General features: G+C 56.4%; 1 protein-coding gene across 14 annotated transcripts in view; it reads left to right on the forward strand.

Moving 5' to 3' along the window:
• The window catches only part of Jakmip3 (Janus kinase and microtubule interacting protein 3), a 104,868-nt gene extending 92,694 nt beyond the window's left edge, over nucleotides 1-12,174 (forward strand). For all 14 annotated transcript variants that reach the window (XM_047553525.1, XM_047553533.1, XM_047553524.1 and 11 more), the window contains one exon: nucleotides 9,755-12,174. The gene's annotated coding sequence lies outside the window, so the exon portion shown is untranslated. The remainder of the gene's footprint in view (nucleotides 1-9,754) is intronic.
• Nucleotides 12,175-12,744: the final 570 nt, after the last annotated feature.

The following is a 12,744-nucleotide window of genomic DNA, read 5'->3' on the forward strand; positions in this document are numbered from 1 at the left end:
TAGAACTCTGCGAGCAATTGTGCACAGGTTTTAATGTGCTTGTGAGTCCTGGCTTTTGGTCTGGGTTTCAGGATGGGACCTGGAGTGCTGCACCACTGAGCCAACCCCATCCTCTCTTGTTCTGGCACAGGGTCTCGCTCCGTTTCCTAGGCTGGCCTCGGACTTGCACCCCGCCTGCTAGGACTACAGGCGCCACCATGTGTGAGTGAGCTGCTTTCCTCGGGTGACGACCTAGGATGGCCAGCATAGGCTTGTTTCATAGGGAACTGTTGTTCAGAGCAGTCACGCCATTTTACAGCCCGGCCAGCAACACCAGGCCTTCCTGTTGCTCCGCATCCTTGCTGGTGCTCCATGCAGTCATGTTTCTCTTTGTGTCTGTCTGTTTAAGGGGGGCAGCAGCCTCTTATTGGTTTTGATGTGTACTAACGAATAATGATACCGAGCAATCTTTCACATGCTGAGCTTCCACTCATATCTTCTTTGGTGAGATGTCTGTTCAGATCGGTTGACTTTCCTCCTATGGGATTGAGTCTCTGTGTATCCCAAACACATGCATTAACCAGAGAGACGATTCAAACGATTCCTCCCAGGTGCTCCTTTGTCTTCTTGTTCTCTTAGAGTGTCTTGTGAACGGCAGAAGTACTTAATTGTGAAGGCCGATCTATCAACTTTCCTAAGGGCCTTTTGGTGTTGAAACAGGGAAATCCTGCCTTCATCTAAGTCACTCCTGGGCTTCCTTCTCAAATGCATGGCTTTGTCCTACCTTGAAAGCAGCTATGATCCTTTTGAGCTGATTTTTGCCTACGGGGCACAGTGTGGGTTGAAGTTATCTCTCGTGGGGTGGCTGCTTCTCACGTCCTTGTCCCCACCTTCACTGTAAAGAACTCTTCCTCTTGAGTGAACCCCCTCTACTTGGGTGGATGGAGCCCCACTCTGTGGTCACATGTCCTGGAGCATCAGTCGGTGTCACCGCACACTGGAGCACAGGGGTGAGAGGCCAGCTACTGGTGCATCAATGCTGGACACCCAGACTGGTTCACTGGGTCCTGGGGTGGGGCAGGCTCTCCCAGGACCGTGGCTGTTCCAGCCCAGGCTCTGGAGCCCAAGGCGTTGGAAATTAACTGTCAGCAACTTAAATTTACAGCACCTCCCAGAACCAGGGCTGCATGCCAATGAGCGGCCTGCCCTTCTGAGCTGGTCACGGACACCTACAGGGTGCAGGCCAAGTGGGCCAGAGCAATGGCCGCTCGGTCAGTTTTGAAGCCCAGGGGTCAGCTGCTCCTGCTCAGAGCACACCTGTGGTTAACGAGCATGGTGTGCATGTGGGACAAGAGGCTTCATGTAAGAAACTATTATATTCTTCATCATAACCATGGAAAATTCTTACTGAATTCATATGTATTGTTAAAAAAAAAAAAAAAAAAGAACGGAAGTGAGCTGCTTAGAAAAGGTTCCCCCACACGTGGACCACCCATCTCCCAGGCTGCACTTGGGAAGGACTGTTCTCCAGGGCCCTCCTGGGAACACCCAGGCTGGCCTGGGTCTCTTGGCAGCAGTGACAAGGACTCTTCTGAGGCAGCTGGGGGGGGGGGGCTGTCCCTAACCCAGATGCTGGCTGCAGCTCTGCTGCCATGCCTGTGAGTGATACCCTGACTGTCCACCTCAGGGGACACCTGTGGTCAGCCTGGGTTCCAGCCAGACATGGGAGCAATGGGAAGCTAGGCCTGAGGTCAGCTGAGGCGGGTGGCAGGTAACACCTGTGCAGGGTCAGCTTGCGGGCAGCCTTGGTGGGCTGGCTGTACTTGCCCTTCAGAAGCAGAGGCCGGACCCTCCCTCGTCCCTTGACGCAGGAGCTCCTCAGGTGACTGGTGCAGTCGCCCATCCTGCTGCGGGTGCCTGCCACACGCTTGCCTCTGGTCCGCGACAGCCGGCTGGGTGGGGTGCTCTTCTGTGTCTGTGGCTGTGTGTCAGCACCCGCCTCTGACCTGTGGCCCAGCCGGCCCTCCCCAGAGCTTTGCAGTACACACGTGGTTTCTCCGGGTTTTAAATATCTGCTTGAAAGGTACCTTTGGGTGTGATCCTTGCAGTCTGTGTGCTGAGGTTCACCCAGGGACAGCAGTAGACGTGGCTTCACGGGGTGCTCCCTCTCTGCTAGTGCACCTTTTGGCTGCCTTTGCCTCTGTGAGCGGCGCTCCTCAGACGTCCTCGTAAGGCTGCTGTGTGCCAGGCGGGCATCCCTCCCGGGGCACGCTTCAGGGCAGGCGCCCGGAGCCTCAGGGACCCGAGGCCCAACCCACGGAGCTGCCGCGGACCGTCTCTGGCCCAGCTCGGCTTCGCTTTCATTCTTACTCTTTGTTCAGAGTCCTGTTTCTACCACGTGGCAAAGGTGTTTCCCAGTGTCTCTGAGTGATCGGCACAAGGCCTCAGACAGAAACCGAACAACTGGCGCCCCTCGCTGCCCAGCGCCCCGGTGTCTAGTTCATCCTTTTCAGCCGGGAGCTTGCGGCCTGCAGGCCAGTGCCTGGCTCTCTACCATGTGCCCATCTTGATCAAAGCATTAATGGACCTTTCATTACACAGCCACAAGGCCAGTAATAAGTCACGTCACTTCTAGAGAGTGTCAGAAGAGGGAACCGGGCACCCCCACCTAGGACTGCAAGCAGCTGCTGTAACCCAGAGAGGAAAGGAAACCAGGGACCGAGGAGACGGGCGGCCAGTGTGTGCATGGTGCCTGTGCCTTGGGGCGTGCGGGTATGGGCACCCGCTCTTGTGTTTGGTCATATGCGTGTGCATGTGCACACATATGTGCATTTGGCTGTGTATGTGTGAGCACCACTGTGCTTTGGGTACTTGTGTGTGGTCAGGCAGAGGCCTGGGAGGCTAGGTAGTGGGGTCAGCCCCACCCGAGCTCTCCTGAGTAGCCAGCACATCAGAGCAAGCCAGCTTGTCTCTCTAGGAGGCATAAGACTGAGCTGACTTCTAACACCCTCAGGCCGTTGTCTGAGGTGTCCACCCTGGCCCTGGCCACTCTGGGCTGATGCAGGCTTAATGGGATCCCCAGTGGTCAGATGGTTGGCAGACAGGAGTGCAGGCAGATCTGGTGAGAGGCACCAACCTCGACCCATCCCCGTACCATGAACAAAGTCCAGAAGCTTCCATTCGGCCCCCATGCTGGAAAGACCCCTTCTTCTTTCCCCAGGCATGACCCCTCACTCTAGCGGTCTTCCCAGGAGCAGGCAGGGCAGCAGAAGGGGACTGCGATGATGGCTGTGTCGTTCTGGGCCTGTGCCCAGCCCTCAGAGCCCGGGCACACACACACACACCCTGAGGCCCAGCCCATGTCCGCGCCCTGCAGTGTGGGCTGAGCCCTGTCAGTACTCTGGGCTCCAAAGATCAGGACCCACAGCTCAGGGCAGCCTGGCTGCCTCCCTCTGCAGCAGTCAGAAGCCATCCATGAACAAAGAGGCCACAAGGGGCACTGCAGCCACCAACTGGTCAAGCAGATGGAGGCAAGAGGCATCCAGGAAGAAGCCAGCAGCCCAGGGCCCTCCTGGGCCATGTGGCCACAGAGCCACGGCCATTCCATGCTGAGGACACACCTTCCCATAACCAGCATGGGTGGGGACAGAAGTCCACAGTGTGCCCTCTTCCAGGAGACCTGGCTCAGCCTTCAAGCAAGGGCACCTGGGCGCACCCAGCGCCCTCTGTCTGGCCTGGCGCCTCACTCCCCTCCCCTCCTCCCGTGCCGGGCCTGCCTCCTGGCTCTCCCCACCTTCCTCCTTTCTCACTGGATGGACGCCTCAGGTGCATCCCCTCCAGCTGCAGCAGTCACCTGGGTCTGCTCCAGGTCACCTGTCCAGGAAGACCCAGCCTGCTGGCTCCTGGATCCCTGCAAAAGGGGCCAAAAGAGGCCACCAGGGTCCCCAGAGGGCAATGGACAGAACTAAGGGCTCCTCCACTCCCCAGCTGTCCCCATGTCCCACGTCACAGTTCATCTGCCGTCACTCATGGGAAGCAGCTGGGTGGGTTCCCTTGCTTCCCACTCAAGATGGTCACTTGGAGTTGAGTGAGGGTCTCAAAGCCAGGGTCCCCTCTGTTATGGCAGCAGTGTGGTGGAGAGGAGGGGCCAGGCAGCTCCTCTGGAGCCCCAGCCTTCCCCACCAAGAGGGAAGCAGGAATGACCTGGCATGGCCCTGCCAGTGAGTCCCGGTGAGTCAGGGTCCCCCAGAGAAGCAGAACCCATGGGACACCTGCAGTCACATGTCCAGAGCGAGATATTTGAAGAGGGAGCTGGAAGTCCATGACCTGCTGCCCACAAGCCGGAGCCCAGGGAGCAGATAAGTAACTCCAGTTCAGTTGGGGGCCCCACACCTAGGGCAGAGTCCTGCGGTCTCCAGTCCAGTTGGAGGCCCCACGCCCAGGGCAGAGTCCTGCGGTCTCCAGTCCAGTTGGAGGCCCCACGCCCAGGGCAGAGTCCTGCGGTCTCCAGTCCAGTTGGAGGCCCCACGCCCAGGGCAGAGTCCTGCGGTCTCCAGTCCAGTTGGAGGCCCCACGCCCAGGGCAGAGTCCTGAGGTCTCCAGTCCAGTTGGAGGCCCCACGCCCAGGGCAGAGTCCTGCGGTCTCCAGTCCAGTTGGAGGCCCCACGCCCAGGGCAGAGTCCTGCGGTCTCCAGTCCAGTTGGAGGCCCCACGCCCAGGGCAGAGTCCTGCGGTCTGCCCCAGTCAGACAGGAAGGCGTCATCTCCATGCCAGCCAGGCCTTCCGGGGCTGGACAAGGCCCCGTGTTGGGAGGGCCACCTTCACTGTGTCTCCTGGGTCAAGCTCTCATCCCTTGTAGACACACCCAGAAGAGTGTCCAGCCAGTATCTGGACACCACCATGTCAGCAGGCCAAGACCCGACCCACCTGCAGGCCTGGACCAGAGGTTTGCTTTCCAGGGAGGAGTCAGAGGTTTGTGCTGCAGGGGGAGCCAGGCACCTGGCAGGCTGAGCTCAGGGCCCAGGTCCTGCCCAGGAGTCCATGGGCAGCAGGCCTTGGCTGGCCAGGAAGACTTCATTCAGTGCCAAGGTGGTGTGGTCAGGAGTGCTGAGTCCCGAGACTCGGCAGTGGACATCTTGTCAGTCACAGGTCTTCAGGAAGGACGCTGGGCCCTGCCCTTGTCTCACGGAGCTCCGTTTGCTTTGTGCTGATCAGCAGTTCTCCCCTTTGGCCAGGTCAGGTGAGGCGGGCAGTCCTGTGCACTCTGTGCTCTCTGCAGCAAGTGATGTGGACATTTCTTTCTAGCAGGAGGGAGTGGCAGGAGTGAGGCTGTGGCCAGCTGACCCAGGATTCTGCACTGGGAGGGCTCCAGGACAAAGCTAGGGAACCCTCAGTGTGCCCCCCTCCTCCCCCAAGCCCTCCTCCTTCCTGCTCAGGTCAGTGAGCCCCTGCCTGCCTGCAGCTGACGGCTTCCTCAGCAGAACTGGTCATAGGTACACAGATGCTTGAAAGCAGGTGCTACGTCACTGCTGACCTGGGGTCCGCCTGTGTTCTGAGTCCTGCAGGGTCAGTGTTCAAAGGGAGAACAGCTAGTGAATGGGGGCTCAGGAGAGTCAGGGCAGTGGAGAGTCACAAAAGCAGTAAGAGGGCTGGCCAGGGCCAAGGGATCAGGCAGCTGTGTCCACCAGCTGGCAGACATCAAAGTGAGGACTGAGGCAGGAGGAAGACACCCCCACTCTGCCAGGACTCCCAGTCAGGGTCTCCCCTGACTTGAGAGATGCTCTGAGCCAGGACAGTTCCTGCTCCCCATTGCCAGCCCTGTCCAGGGAGCTTCACATGAGGTCAGGTGTCACTAACGGCCAGCAGGCAAGGGGCTGGGGCCAGCCTCCTGCTGAGGCCGCTGGAGCTGGGCCAGGGCTCTGAGCACAGGCATCTGGTGGAGTCACAGGCCGGAGTCTCCAGGTCACCAGGGAGGCTGTGAAGCTGGTGGTGTCTACGCCTTCTCCCTGGGCTCCCCTGACTCCGGAGTCCCGGGAGAGGCCCATCCAAGGTGCCTCCCACCTCCTGCTTCCCACCCTCCTCCCTCCCCACCTCCCTGCCCTGCTCCCCATGGGTGTGGTCACCATCCCCACCTCAGTCTGGCCTTGGTCCTCGGTGTGGGTCCCAGACCCTCACGCTCTCCTGGCGCTTTCCGAGGAGCAGCTCTCCCGGGTCCCAGCACCAGTGTCTTCTCTCCAGCTCTGCATTCCTGGACCCCTGGGGGACAGTGGACTCTCTAATGGGAAGAGACCTCTTTGCTGGGTTTGGGGTTTGTATAGTGGCTAAAATGTCCTTTCCCCTCTCTGTTTGAATTTCCTTACAGTCATATGCTGTGCAGTTTGGGGTCTTAGTGCTCCAAGGCTCCCTCCCTGCCACCTGTCCTCCAGTGGGTCTGCGGCACGGCTGTCTGTGCTGGATCCCTGGTGGTGTGGCAAAGGGATGGCCTTGGAGTCAGGCCCTACTGCTGCCCTCTCTCAGCCACCAGCAGGTGCTGTGACCTGCTGGAGGGAAGGGCCACCTGCTGAAGGGCAGGTGCTCAGGGTGTGTCTATGGGTGGGAGAGAGATGGATTTTGAGAATTGGCTCCTGCAAATCAATCACAGAGACTCAGAGCCCAAGACCTGTGTCAACACGCTGGAGACTCAGGAGAGCCCACCTTTGATCCAAGTCTGAATTCCAGAAAAGACTGACATCCCGGTTCAAAGCAGACAGGAGGAGGCCCACACCCAGCCTTTTTGGTCTCTGCAGACCCTCCATGGATTGGCGGGCCATCCCCCTGACTCAGTCAGCGGGTTGTGATGTTACCCTCAGAGGCATGCAGAATGTTTGGCTGAATGCCTGGACATTCTATTGGCCCAGTCGACTTGACTTGGGAGATTTGAACTTTGTAGCACTAAAGAGTCCTGGGGCCAGGTCCTCACCTGCTCTCTGCTCTGTGAAAGCGTCCACAGTCTTTATTACTTACTCATTAGACTGCTGTGAAACCAGGAAGAGGGAGGCCCAGGGCCCAGCATGGTCATGTTCCGCCCTGGGACAGAAGGGCCTCCCAGCATCCGTGCCAGCCTCAGGGGCTCTCCTCCATGAGTGCAGGGCAGGGGGTGACCTCAGAGATGAGGCTGGCGGGCAGGAGTTTGATGCAGCGCTGGCGCCTGTCTCAGGGCTGAGGAGAGACCCCTCAGAGAGCCAGGAGGGGAGGATCGGCTCAGGCTGCTGAGGTCGTCAAGGGGGTCTTGTCTGCCGTGGCGTGCTTTCTGGTGGTCTGGACAAGTCTGCTGCGCTCTCCCTGAGTAAGCTTGTGAGGAAGGCTCTGTCACCCCCCTGCAGCACCCTGCCAGCTGGCCGTGTGCTCGAGCGAGGTGACTGGTTTGGGCGTGCGGGACAGCCTTTGGGGCAGAGGGGAGCTCCAGGCTGCAGGCTCGCCCTGCCAGGAACCCTGCAATCGCGCATCTCCGGAAGCCCTGGGGAGGCTGTGGGTCTGGCGCTTGTGGAGATGGCGGCACCGTCTGCAGCTGGCTCTGATCCAAGCTGCCTCTTTGCGGCCCACAAGGTGGTGCTTGTCTCTCTGCCAACAGCTTGGTGTTTCCCATCAGCTGAGACCCCGTGGAAATCCCCAGTGCAAACACAGACGGCGGGGTCTGCTCCGCAGCTCTGTTCTGACATCAATCAGAACGCTGCTCCCCAGCCCGTGTGCACAGCTCCCCTCCGCACGGACGGACGGGTGCCGCCTCTGCAGCTCTCAGAGGTGGGTGTGGGGCCTGTCGCTGGGACCTGCCACCAGCCGGGTTGTGGTGCAGCCGGACACCTGCCGCCCCTGTCACCCTGCCGCACTCACTTTCTATCACAAGATGAGCCAGAGCCATGACCTGGTTATCAGGCTCCCACACCTGGCCTGTCCTCACTACGGCCCTCGTTCAAACTGCAGGAGATGCGCCCCCTCCGAGCGGGCAGCACTGTGGCTCCAGCTGGTCCCGTCTTGACACGTCACACCACAGGAAGCGTGGGTCTCCACCTCTGCCGGAGGCACCAGCTCCAGCACACACCATGCACCCCGCCAGCCTCCTCTCATGCCTTCTCAGCCCTTCAGGATCAGCTCCTGCCCCTTTTCCCTGCGAACGATGAGCTGCAGAGTTGGGGACCTTTACTGGGGCTGCTCAGAGGGGCACCCCACCCACTGCAGTGCCAGGCCCCAGAAGGAGAGCTGGGTTTGAGTCACATCACTTGCATGGTCTAGGCAGGCCTAGCCTTATCACTCGGTGCTTCAGATGCCAGCCCAGGGCCACTGGCAGGCAGGCCCTTCTGTGGACAGCAGCCTCAGGCCCCCGTCCACAAGGGCACTCATAAGCAAGGAGTTGAGAGGCTGACCGAGCATCGGCCCACGGCCTGCATGGGAAGCAAAGAAGCCCTGTAGGCCATCAAGACCGAGTCAGGCAGGCGAGATGGCCTCACTCCTGATCACTTGTGTGGCTCCAGTCTGGTTGAGACCTTGCCTGCCTGTGTGAGGCAGTGACTGGGGATGGGGGTTGGGGGAGAGAATGTCACGTCCCCAGAGAAGGCGGAACTGGAGAAGGCAGGGCCGGAGGGGCTCAGGGAGCCTGGGACCCGGAGGCAGAACCAAGTCTGGCATGCCTGCGTGCACATGCGTGTGGAGCATGAGCGTCGTGCGGTGTGGTGCACTCGTGGGTGAGGCACATGTGGCCGTGAATGAAGGATGGTGGAGAGTGGGCGCAATGGACTCTGGGACTGTCCAGTGACACAGGTGCCAATGCCCTGTGGTCCCACAATCTGGGGAGTGACCATTTAGAAATGGCATGCTGTACTTTTGACAAGACTCTCTGCCATGTTTGCATGTGTGCAGCTCACGCCCTGGGCAGGTGATCCTGTGATTCGGAGGGGCAGCCATGTGGTGACAGGTGGGGCCAGGACCTGGCTTCGCTCAGCCTGGAGGGGCACCTTGGGTGCTCTCTCTGTCTCTCTGGGCTTCAGCTTTCCTTGGGGCTGGCTGGACATTCTAAGAAAAGGCGATTTGGTACCAACCTGTTTAGAAGGAAGCTCATCACGCGCACAGAGAGCAGCACGTGATTTCGATTGCAGCAGTTTCCCGCACAGGGTGGGGGTGTGGTGGTCTGTGTGATGTGGACACTTTTGTTTTCATTCTGTGCAAGGAAAGATCCCCCTGCTTGGAAGTCAGGTTGAAAAACCAAAATCAGAATAACCTTCCTACTGCCCTGGATCCGAAACTGCAGATCCTGCTGCCTGCGGCCTGGAGGTGGGCCCCTCACCCCCACGTGGACCCAGGGCCCACTCCTTCTTGCTTCTAACAGCAACTGTTTAGAACCTGTTCAAAAATGTTCAAAACTGTGAAGGCCATAAGAAATCTAGAACCTGGCAGAGGCCCACATTCTAAATGATAAGAAGCAATGAAATTGGTGGAAATGCAGGTGACTTCCCTGGCCACTGTGGCCCCTGCTGCAGCTGGCTTCCCCAGGAGCACAGACTCGTCTGCAAGCACATGATCCCCTGGGAGAGCCGTTGGCATCTCCTGGCTGGAGGCTCAAGCCTCGGCACCACAGCTGTGCTGGTCCATAGAGCCAGCACCCCTGGGGACCCCACTGTCCATGTGCAGAGCCAGGCTGATCAGAGCCTCTGCCCCGTGCTCCTCCTGCACACAGCCCCCGTGTGCACACCCTGGTGTGCTTCAGACACGTTAACTGAGAGGGTACTCGTGTCCACTCTTTCAGGAGAAGACGGCACGTTGATGAAGGCAGCTCTGAGTGATCTCCATTCCGGCTGGGGGATCCTGTCCACAGCCCGGAAGTGCAGCATGTGAACAAGACTGGCTCCCTGTTCCCAGGCGGTCCTGTTGCCATCATGTCCGCAGTGGTCCAAGGTCACCATCTCTAGAGCTGAACCAAGAAGGGGTGTGTGTGTGAGGGTTTGTGCACGTGCACTGGAGCACAGCGCCTGGATGGGAGCCCTTTTGAGCACCTAGAAGTTGATGCACAGAGTGAGATACGCAGCCACAAGTGCATGTAACATGCAGCATTGCATGAGGATGTTTTTAAAGCTAGTAGCTGGAGGGAGGAATGGCTATGTTGTCTGAAAGTGTTAGGTTCATTTTATATTTGTGTCAGAAGAAATCTTCCACTCTGGTGCTGATGGCAGAGTGGTGGTGGACCAGGCATGGTTCCCTAGGTGAAAATCAGGGAAAGCTTATAGGATCAGACAGATATGCTTTTTTTGGGTGGGTGCAGAATCTCTGTTGGGAAATGCACTATTAACTGCACTCGTCCAAGAAGGACCCGTCCTTTCTGTTGTCATTCAAGCCAGTTCCTGACTCACTTGGCCAAGATGCTGGCCCAGATCAGTGCCTCTCTAGCTAAGCCTGATGTCAGGATTTGTCTCTAGTCTGAGCTCTTATTCAGCCTCTGTGCATGGGTTGGTCTCATTTTAAAGACTGCACCCTCTTGGTCCATTGATTGTACTCAGAATGGAATGGCAAACAATAGCCTGAATTAGTAAAAGCTGTCACAGAACCAGGGATGAACTGTGGGGTCAAGTCTGAAGGACTCTGCAGTGCCAGTTTCCACAGATAACTCCACTTGGCTCCCTGCCGGCCTGGCTGCCTCTGCAGGAGCTGCTGGGGCTGGTTCCAGTGTGTACCTGCAAGAGAACACCAGCTGATTAGGATCTACAGATGTACTTTGAGACTTGCCCAAATTCAAATCCCTCTGGATTGATGAGATCATTGTGATTTGCATGTTGGGTGTAGGTCTGAAGGCTTGGTAAGCCCTCCTACCCCTCCAGACGTTATAAATCACAGTTCTATAATTTTGTTTTCAAAGGCTAATTATACAGGAAGGAGATGCATGTAAATATGTACAAATGCTTATGAAGTTGTTATTGTTTATATGTAAAAGTATGTACATAGGAAAGGAAAATGGCTGCTGAATGTTTTAAATAACACCCCATGTACCAAACTGAACCGGCACCCCGCCACACTCCTAAAAGCACACACTGGGACTGTCCTTCCTCCTTCGATACCATTGCTCCCATTCATATGTCAGAGGCACCTTCTCTTCATCTGATTACGAAATCAGAACTGGGCTTCTGCCAAAAAAAAAAAAAAAAGGCAAATATTAGCATTTATCACTGATTCTGCTGGGCTGGTGACGAGTGTCTGAAGAGCTCAAGTGTTTTGAAATAAGGTGCATTTTCTAAACCCCACGCCACACCTGTTATTCCAAACAGTGGGCTGGACTGCATTTCCTTGAGCATTTGGGCTCTTCCTGCTAGCTCCTCAAACAGGAGAGATCTGCATGGGAGGCACCACCTGATGGGGCAAGAGAAAGTATCCTGAAATGCCGCCAGGGTGTTTACGGCGTCACTGAGACAGGGACAGTCACATCATATTCCAGTAGCAGTCACCAACCTGGCCGTGCTGTGTGCTCAGCAGAGGGACCCAAGTGTTCGGTTTACCTAAACTGGAAATCCACGTAGGCTGCAGATTCCTTGGTGGACCCCTGTGGGGTTGGCCTTGCACCCACGGTCTAGGGCTCCAGTGCGAAGGCCCAGACTGTGTCTCGAGCCTTCTGCCCTTGCAGAATCTGTTGCCTTCAGGAAACCTGAGTGCCTTACGCAGCTTGTGAACACTGGTGAGTTGGGGTGGGGGAGCGCGTGGCTTTGAGGCATGGAGAGCTGATCAGCACTTACCATCAGTCCATCACTGAAACCTCAAGCTGGGTTGTGTGTTTTAACACAGTAATGAATTTAAGTTCAGGCTCAGGAAAATCATGTGAATATCTGTATCAAAGCATATATTTGTTTACTGTATATTTTTTAAAAAGCTTTATTGTAAATTTATGCAAAAGTGAACAAGACTTGTTTTCTCATGTCAAGAAGCCAGTTAGTATTTGTGCTCTCTGAGGAAATTCCTTAATAACCACATTCTAAACATGTGATTTCTGTTCAGTGCTAAACAGCATTCACAGGCCTAACCTAGGTTTGTATGGTAATCAACTATGAAATTTTACACATATTTTTGTATTGTGATTCCTATGATATATACCAGAGAATTTTTACTCATTTGTAAATTATTGTACAGTTTTAATAAAAATCATTTTAAATCTTAGAATATCAAAGTAAGTCCCCCTAAGGATTATTAAAATTTGAGCTTATGGGTTATATTAGCCATTTCTGCATTTCTGTGTCCATTCTCTGGGGGGGGAAAAAAGCCTCTTACCTGCCAGAAAGGGATCTGGCCCTTCAGCCTTCCGAGGAGGGAACACAGGCCTTACCTGCAACTTTGTCCCAGGAATCTAAAGACACCTGAGGGGAACACCTCTGTAATCAGAGGTACCTGGTGGCACCTGGTTGAGGTCAGCACACTTCTGTCAAATGCAAACCAGAAAAAGAATTCAAATGACTTTAGAAAGCATGAGGAGAGGCACGATGCTCATCAAAGAGACCACACATGGGTGAGTGAAGGGGCTTATCCATTGGTTTGGGGGAGTGGAATTCCAGAGTAAGACAAGGGTCTGGGAAAGTTGCTGGACTCTGCTTCCTGACATGCTCATGTCAGCAGGTAACCAGCACCGCAGTGGCTCTTTGTGCGAGTTTGGGCTCTGAAGTGTGCGCTGTACTGACAATGGAAAGGCCGGGTGGGGTCTTTCCGTTCCAAATCAGTCGCTGCTGGACCCCATAGAATAAGGGCATCGCCCTGTGATCTCTG

Source organism: Sciurus carolinensis, chromosome 5, assembly GCF_902686445.1.
Source record: "Sciurus carolinensis chromosome 5, mSciCar1.2, whole genome shotgun sequence".
Lineage (NCBI taxonomy): Eukaryota > Metazoa > Chordata > Mammalia > Rodentia > Sciuridae > Sciurus > Sciurus carolinensis.